Genomic DNA, 9,654 nt, shown 5'->3' on the forward strand with positions numbered 1-9,654 from the left:
CTACTCCTCCACCTGTATGTGAGGTGGAGAGGAACTGAGGGCAGCTTTCGTTAATGAAGGTTGGGAAAGTGCTGAGGCAGTTAGTATATTGAGGTCAACTTAACTTCTGGCAACAATATTATATATCGAACTGCTCATGAAGTATTTTTTAATTGTTTAAAAGATTTAAAATTATATCTGTACACATACAATTCAGTAACCAGGGTAAAATGAGCATTGTGAATGTAAAACTTGACTGTCTATAACCACACTAGTTAATAATTCACTGCTATCTCTTTATTATACATTCGTGATCCGTTTATATTTTTATGTTTACTGAGTCAGATTATCAAAGACTTCCCAGATTCCCTTGTATAGGAAAGCAAAAATACCACGAGGATATTTAACCTCAGAGACGCATGATTTTGTAGGAAAAAAAAATAAATTTCAAAAATTAAGGAAGGAAAATCAGAAGATCTTTCTGACACAAATGTAACATACTGATCTTTGAGCTCAAGAAGGATCTTAGCAAGCATACTTTAACCATGTGTTGATGTCTCTTTCAGAAGGTATATTAACAGCAGTAACAACTTGTGCCTAGAGCATTCATATAATGCCTTACTTGTTCTGTTAATTGTTATTCAAAATGCAAACAGTACTGGGAGGGGAGAATGAAGGTTACTTTATTTCATCATCTATTTGATTATTATGGGGTCTTCCACGGGACAGCATATCATCGGACCAAGTATAGAACTACGTATACATGCAGAAATCGTGATTCATCATCATGAAGATGATGAAGACTATATCTGACTTGTATAGCAAATAAGGATAATAGAAGAACTATTCATATGGAAAGGGAACACAGGCCAGTGCACAGAAAAAAGCAATGCCACAGTCCTTATAGCAGGCTGTCAGCACTAAGGATATTGTCTGAGGCACAAACAACAGAATGGACACAGAATCTGGGCCATCATTTTTATTTCTCATCTTGGGAACTGGGAAAAAACAGGTAGAAAGGACAACTTTCACATTGCTATGGGCTCAGCTGTGGAAATTATGGCAGTGAGCAATCTTGAGAATGGATAGTAATAAATAATGGATTCTGTGGACAACAGAAGAGCTGGTTTCAAAGTCTGTCAATGTTGAAACTTTTGCACCTGATGTATTGACTTAGAAGACTTTACATCATGTTTTTAAAAGAGAGCAAACTGGTATTGCCACAGTTCCATATCTTTTAATGAAAAGTTCATAAAAACTAGAAATCATGGAAATGTTATCTAAAACTTGTTGTGTTGACTGTCAATAGCGGTTAGACAGACAGTGGAGGTAAATAATAACCTTTTCATGGGATGGAGTGCTTCACAAAGCTTGCCTTAAGATTTTTTTTGCCTGAGAGTTGCTGACTCAGCCATAGCCTAAAAATCATGCAAGGTTATTTCCCTGGAGTACTCGGTGATAAAGATTCTACAATTAGTATGACACAAAGTCCCTGTGACATTCATTCTTCTGGCTCCAAATGAAATCCCTTTGCAAACTGTTATGCTCAGTGGAGTTACAGCTGTATAATTAAAGGAAAACTTTGCCCCTGCCTTTTTAAACTGGATAACGACCCTGTTTTAGTGAGCTGTGCCAGCATCCAGTTTGTGTTTCCACTGTCATGTTGGTACTGTTTTGCTAGTAGCTATAAAAACATGCAAATCAGTCAGGCAGACACGACTGAATAAGTATGAGGACGTTCTGGGGATGACAGGTGTGGGTTTTGGTTTTTTTTTTTTTTAAAACTCCTGTACTCTGAAACAAAACTGCATTCAGGATTATAATTCCATTTAGAGAATGGAAATAGCATTGACTACAAGTGCCACAGACACAGGTTTGCACTGGGTGCTTTATGCTGTTGAGCTCCTTTTTTTCATGTTAGCTTGTTATGCATATTAAAACAGATAAAAAGATATTTCCCTCCAGTTATATCCTATTGTCATTAGCAGCAATCAATATATATTATAATTGATAGATATCTTCTTCTCAAGCCAACTGAAAATTAAGGTTCCTTTGAAATAACATCATGGCTGCATAATTTCTTTGGACATAACTGAAAGAGTTAATGGATGATGTATTAAACAAAGCATACAACTAACTGATTTAAGTTCGTAAAAAAACTTCTCAAACTAAAATGGCACACCAGCTACTCAAAATGGAAAGCCTGCAGTGTTGGAAGTAAAGATAAGATCACAAAACCAGTGTAAACTTGGGTATCTACTATGGATTAGACTAAACTTTAATAACGATTTTATTTGCTTTTTTCCTCCCTCAGCCTAGCCCCAAATTTTAAATTGTTTAAACAGTTTTGAGCAGATAGATAAACTGTAAATGTAGTCTATTGTACAGAATTTAAATAGGCATGATGGATTCACCTCCATCCCTGGGTATTTCAGAAGTGGAATATTTCAAATTAATTCCTTAAATTTTCCTACAAGAGATGTTCTAATTCACCTACAGCTACTGAAGCATGGAACACAATTTTGTGGCTGTGATACATAAGACTTAAGGGAAATGACCACAAAAGACACCAACTGGTGTTAAAATCTGTTAATCTATCTACCTCTCTGCCCATATTATTTTAGCAGAACAGAGTTAAGGTTTTAATATCTGAAGTCAAATTTGGGAATCAACTGCCTAGTCTTCTGCAATTCAGCTTCGATGTTTTCTATGTTAGTCTCCAACTCCAAGCTCTTTGTACTGTTTTTCTCTTTTTGCACAATTTTCTCTGATTTGCAAGACGTACACTTGTAAGAGAATAATAAATGAAACAATCAGTGAAATCAAACGCCTCACATCCTTTCTTTCTTGTCCCAGGACCTCAAAACTCTACCAAAATGAAATGCTGTACTGTATATGAACACTTTTTTTTTTTTTTTTTTTTTTTTTTTTTTTTTTTTTTGTGGAAAGAATGGGAGGATAAATAATAAGACTGATGATAACAATTTTGTTTGACGGAGTATTAGAAGGCATAAAAGCATAACAGGGATGAGGATGGTACAGGACCCTCAACAAAACAGAAACACATACTTTTGGGTAAGATACACAGACATCCCATTTTAAATGCTTGGGAAAAAGGAAAACTCTAATCCAGCTGTTCCTCACATTGCAATAACTTTTTTTTATTCTGTATATGGCCTTTTTTTACTTGAATCTTTTGTTTGGTATTGTCAGGAAGCCTACTAATTTAATTTAATTTAATTTTTATAGCTGTTATGTTTGCCCCATTACCAGAGGATTCCCAGGACTTTCTTCTTTGGAAAATGACCATAAAGGAGGACAATATTGTGAAACTTGCGAAAAAAAAAACAGAAATGGAAAAATGGAATGATTACAACTGACCAGTTTGATCCTGTGTTGTGTTCAACTACCAATTTTTGCATGTGGAATATGTTGTGTTGCCACAGTTAAAGACATATAGCTTCTCTGACTCTTACTTTAGAACCCCTGTCTACCTGGTTAAGTGCATCAAAGCAAGAGTCCTGTTAAGACTGAATGATAGCACCATCAGCCATCTGTAACTTTTGAATTCTCTCTGAAATTTCTTTCATAATCTTGTTTTGTTGTACATACTTAGAGCTGCTTCCCTGAAATGCTACAGTATAAAGCTATTTTACGTAAGAGAATAGTCTGATTTAAACAAAACTGAGCCTAAACATGAAACATGGTGTTCCAGAAATTTTTACCAGTAGCCACTGATGGAAGCATGAATCATTCCTTCAGTTTCTCATAGACTTAAAAAAATTGCACTTTAGTCTAACACAAGGTTGCAACTTCATGAAAGACCAATATTTACTTGTCCATTTTCTCTCTGACAAGAGAGATTTTTTTTCCGTTTTGGTATCACAGGGGAACAGAGAATGTTCCTAAACAAAGCTATAATTTTGAAAGTGCTGGAAAAGTCGTAATGAAATCTTGAAAAATCATTGAAATATATGTTTCAGTGGTACTGACACTGTTGAAGATTCATGCAAATCCAGGAAACAGTTTTCTGAAATTTTGTGATAAACACTTGTCTTTCTTTGCCTTGGTGCTTAGAAATGTTGTTTTGGAACATTCTGAACACAAACCAGTCCTCAAGTTTTTCTTCCTCGTCCTCTCTTCTGATGCTAATGACAACTCTACTCCCATTAAATATAGGAGTGTCTTTCCTCTACTGCCAAGACAGTAAACCTCTTTTCACTGCTTCCAGGTTGGTCTACAGCTTTCTTATTGTTTCATAGTAATGCAATAAGATTCTCAATTATTTCTGTACTTCCCTTTTAGTTTTCAAAACCAGTTACTGAGATCTTTGGGAATACAAATAACGCATAATGTTTCAGGTAAAAGAAATCAAGTAGCTCATCAAAAACACTCTGCAGATACTGGACTCAGGTAATCCATCCAGACAAATTCATAGTCACAAACCAGACCTGTCCACTACTCCCAAATGGCCCCTGAAATTTTAAATGCCCATAGGTTTTCTTTGAACAAAAGAGGTCTTTCAAGCTCTGCACTAGTATGCGAGCGAAATTGTTGTGGAGTGGTGTAATTATATACCTCTGCATTGAGTGAAGGACTGTGGACTTTGTAACAAATCCTAGAGCGACATGTTTCACATTCACTATGTCTGAGGCATTTATTCTGAAAATAGGGAATTGCTATTCTCTTCTTCTACTGACACCACAGCAGTGGAAAGTGCCACCAACTAGCTACATTGCCATGTAGTGGTTCCAAATTACTTCTAAGGAAATATCTTCCATCACCTGTGTAACTAGATTGCAGACTGTGTTGCCTTTTGAGAGCTGCTGAGACCAAGAGCTAAGCAGGAGACAGAGGTATTGAACCTATACAGAGGTTGTAGAAACACCAAAAATCACAGCAGTTAATATAACATGAAAGATAAGGAAACCAGTTGTTTCAGTTTATAGCAATATCAAGCTACTAGATTAGACTGAAACCTCTGTGATGTGAAATTATTCTGCATCTGGATTTTATAAAGCTTTTTTTATCTTTTTCTGAAGCTGGTCATCAACACAGACTTAAAAGCTGACAGCAGTTCCTAGGAGCAACCTATAAAATCAGGTAAAAAGATCAAGTGCTCATTAATATTAATCTTTTCATTTTATTTAATGGAGTGCAGGAGAGGGAACCTTCAAAGATGTTGAAAGGTTACTACCCCATTAGCTCTTCCTCCTATTTTGTTCCTGCCTGTTGGAATGACCTATATTTCCCACATAAAATAGACACTTTATGCTGGCATCAACATTTGGGAACCTCATAATAAAATCTGCTATGGAATTACACAGCATGGAGTGATAGCCAAGTGACTGACTGCAGTTGATATCATCACAGAAAAATTACCAACACTTGTGAGATTTACTGTCCCGGGTAGAACACTTGCTCTGTACCACAGGTAACCCTGGTCAAAAACTGAAACCGTGTTATCCATGAATTATAATTTTTTTTTTTTCCTTCTGAGATGTGTACAGTTGGGTTTAATATTTTAAACTGAAACAAGCAAATCAGTATCCAACATGATTAAAAGTCAAGTAAACAAATGTTCTCTGTACAAGATGATATTGCACTGTGTTGTGTGGTTTGTACCAGTGTTCACTTTGGAGGCCTGTACAAATGCAGGTGTTCAAATGGCTTAGGCACAAGGTATAACACTGAAATTCTAGCGTTGTTCACTGTGCTTCATTAATCCTGTGGTCCTGTGAGATCTGGGAGTGAAAAGGGTTGCATTAAGGACTGGAAACAATAGCAGGTCTCTTCTGACTTCCACTGACTACCATCTTACTAGTTCCCTAGGGGATAACATCTACAGCCTTACAGTTCGTCACATTGTTCTACAGAGATGTCCCAAATGAGCACAAGGATTTATGCTTCCAGGTGTTCTTTTTCAATACGTTATGAAAGACTACATCTACAATCTGGTGCTGTGGTTGACTCTGTTCAGCAGCAACAATTGTACCTAGACACCATGGCATTTTTTTTTGCTGCTCTACAAACTTCAGTGTCATCATCAAGTGCATCTCCTGCAGTACTTCTTAGCTGTTCTTAAAGCTTCCGAAGATCAGTGAAAGCCAACAGGATCTGTTTTTTCCACCATCTCACTTCATCTGCATGACAAATTGATCACTAAGTATAATCAGCAAGAGGCTGGGCTGTTCACCTCCCTTTGCCAACACTGCTACACTTGATGATCAAGATGTGAGTTTTTCTCCACTTAGCCAGCTCCTAGCACTGGTGGCAGGCTCTTCTCCTTACTGTGACTCAGTGCCAACCTGAGTCTGGCTCAAGGGCCTTCCATGTCCACACAACTGCCAGCCACATCATAGCTTTCTTGACTGGTTCTAGGAGCTAATCACATTTCTGAGGAGAAAAAACTGAACTATGGTGGACATAAACTGTACACAATTCTCTCAGGGTTGTGACATCCAATTCACTATTGTAACAAAAATAGAGCAACAAAAGTTCCTGAAGAGTAGAGCATCATGTCTTGTACGTCTTATCTATGACTAAGATGTTGGTACAAGGACAAAATGCAGTTCTAAAACTGCTGCGAACTGCCATCAGTCTTATTTCTTTAATTGAGGAATTCTGCAGATGTTAGGGGAATCATGGAAGAATTCTCAACTTCTCCCAGGTGTACATGTTTTGGCTTCCCGCTTGGCTCTTCTGGTTGCAATGTGCAGTCACTACATCATAGACGTCATACAAGGGACATCCAGGATTTTTTACAGAATATTGCAACAGACATATTAAAATAGAAAAACTTAGGAGAATCTTAAAATGCATATAGAGAATTTCAGTAAGCAATCCTTCTAAGGGGACCACAATGCTTTATACAAAAACAGCAGTGTTGTTTTATTGCCGGGGTGCACTATGTTATGTGTTGTTGCAAAGATATAGATTTACTCCTTAAAAAATACTAAGGAAAAAAAAAAAAGAATGAATCAGTGCAGATACTGTGCCTTTGATAAATGGACAGCTGTCTGAAATGCAGGAAGTTCCCTCGCTTTAAAAGACAGAGCTGTGAGTGTTTCTAATTTAAGCCATGAGCAGTATCAAAATTTCAGCTGCATCTGACTGTGTGGTATGACCTCTCCGTTCTAATTTGTTTTTTGGAATTCATTCACCTTATACTGACTGTTTTCATTTAATCCTCTGATCATCACAGAGCTGGTGGCCAAGTCATAACAGCAATCTTTCTTAGAGGCAAGTGACAATTTTGAATTCCTCACCATACTTTTCTTCCACTTGCAATAGGAAACACTACTCATACTAAACCAGTATTTGGCGTGTGTCTTCAAAACTGACATGTGATTTTTGGTTGAGGCACTGAACATCAAGTTCTAGCTCCAGTGTTGACTTGTGTAGCAAACCTGTTGCTTATTTTCTTATTCCTCCATGTGCTTCAGAGAAGCCAAATTTGCAATCTTGTTCTATGGGCTACTGCCAGCTCTAACCTACTGCCAGGAAAAGAAGGAATCTAACACATATAAGTTAGATTTCATCCTATTCCCATGTAAATTTTGTCATTGTTTGGTAGCTGGGTGATGGATACAGGTGGAAAAGTTTCCTTCTCACAGCAGGGAAAGGTCCTCTCTGCTGTCTTATGAATTTGGGACAGTTCATAAACATGAAGTCAGGTTTGGAGAGATCTTTGTGCTCAAAGTGCCTGGTATCATCTATGCAATCTCCCTTGTGACTCATCAGTCTACAGTAATACTTCCTAAACGGGGACACATGTTGGAGTCACACACGCTAAGACTAAGAAAGGGTATAAACACACTAAATGTCAAATTCACCAACTAATCTGAACTTTTTTCACCCATCCAGTCTCTTGGTGATGTGGCTATATCCACTTTGGATGACTGCTTTTGCAAGGCAATCCTATCACTACCTCTTCATTTCCTGTGTGAAGAATGCTCCTTGCAGGGCTTCCGAAAAACAAGGAAGAGTACCAAAGTCAGCTGTCCTCTGTCCTTTTCTCCTTGGCCCAGTATTTCCTTTTGCCCTTGGCCTATGCACACTTTTTGAAGGGAAAACCGTGCTGTATACACTTCAGACAATAACTGCTGCAGGGGGAATCACTGTAACACTGGTGAATTCAGAGCGTATACTTAATTGAAGCTGCCTTTGACTCATCTCTGATTTTTTCGTCTTCCCATACCACACTCTGAGCCTTTCCTCTCCCATTCTGCCCTTTTAGTTGGAATGATTTGTAGTACAAATTTACCCTGACTGTGATTAATCTCCTGAAAGATCACTTTCTTCATATTCTCCTTGAAATCTAAATTTACAAATTAGGTTCAACAGGAATTACTGTTGTTTCCTTCCAAGAGCTGAACAGTGAAATTTTTTCTCTTTTTCCCTTTGCTCTGTGGAATTCTTAAGGAAATGCAATACCGCATCCCTTGCATATGAACAAGACTCTCAGGACCAAACAAGTAATTCACAACTGTCTACTGAAATACCACCCACATTCAGGACTTCAGACAACATGATTCTATGCATGACTTCCCTATTCATCTGAGACATAGGACTCAGATGCTGCTGTAGATCATTCTCAACCATCTTTCACTTGATATGCATTTCATATAATTTTATTTTTTCCTCCTGTTTACTGTGTCATGGGGCTCTGAATTATCTTTCATATCTAGTCTTTCACTAGCTAACTGAATGACATATATAGCTAAGTCTCATCAGGAGAACAATTCTAAGTTAGATGTTGGTTGAGAAGATCAGTTATGAAGAAGCTATGGCAACTGGAAACTGCAAAGACACTGTGATATGCAGTCTCTCAAATGAGATTTTTGGTGACCCACCCTCTGTCTCTAGTGTTTGTTACTAGAAGTCTTCCATTCTTATTCTGTCAGCCCCTCCATAACAGCAGTAGTCTTGTCTATTCAAATTTCATTGTCACTTACTGTAAAGGAAAAGGATTTATATGACAGCCTGTAGCAATTACCTTTTCAATAGACTTGATAGAAATTTAACTAATATCTCTTCTTTGGAGCAAATGATTGTTATTCCACTAGTACTGCTGTGTAAATGCAAGAGAAGAAAGTCTTACAAATGAACTGAAAAAAACTAGCAAATGGAGAGGGGGAGGGGGAAGAGGGAAGAGGAGAGGAGAGAGAGGTAGATGCATGCAGGTAATGAATAAGTATCTGCTAGTGCTATTTAAATGCCACAAAAAAAATTAAATCAGAAAATTCTCAGTTCCTACTGACATGATCTAGTGACACTGCCACTGGATTAGCACGACAAATATTGGTCTTCTAACTTTGAAGAGGCATTGAAAAAAGATTTATTTTTTTTTAACAGACTCGAGCATGGAATGCAATAATAGTTACAAAGAATATTCCAAATACTGAAAGGGGATGTCCTGGATGATTCAGGATTGGGTTGAAAAAGGAGTTGTTATGAACATTTCTAAATTATCAGATAGAAAGGGAGGAATAAATGGGAGATTAATATCTTATGGCAATGAAAGTGATGAAATAATTATAAAATGGAAGAAAGTTCAGGTAAGATGTAAAGAAAAATTTCTGACCCTGGATATCAGTTTGCCAAGGGCCTGTTGTGCTGCCCTGTAGGCAGTTGGCACAATCAGCATTGCAGCATTGTATTATGATCTTTCCC

The sequence above is a fragment of the Cariama cristata genome, unplaced genomic scaffold (genome assembly GCF_000690535.1).
Source record: "Cariama cristata isolate BGI_N322 unplaced genomic scaffold, ASM69053v1 scaffold3941, whole genome shotgun sequence".
NCBI lineage: Eukaryota > Metazoa > Chordata > Aves > Cariamiformes > Cariamidae > Cariama > Cariama cristata.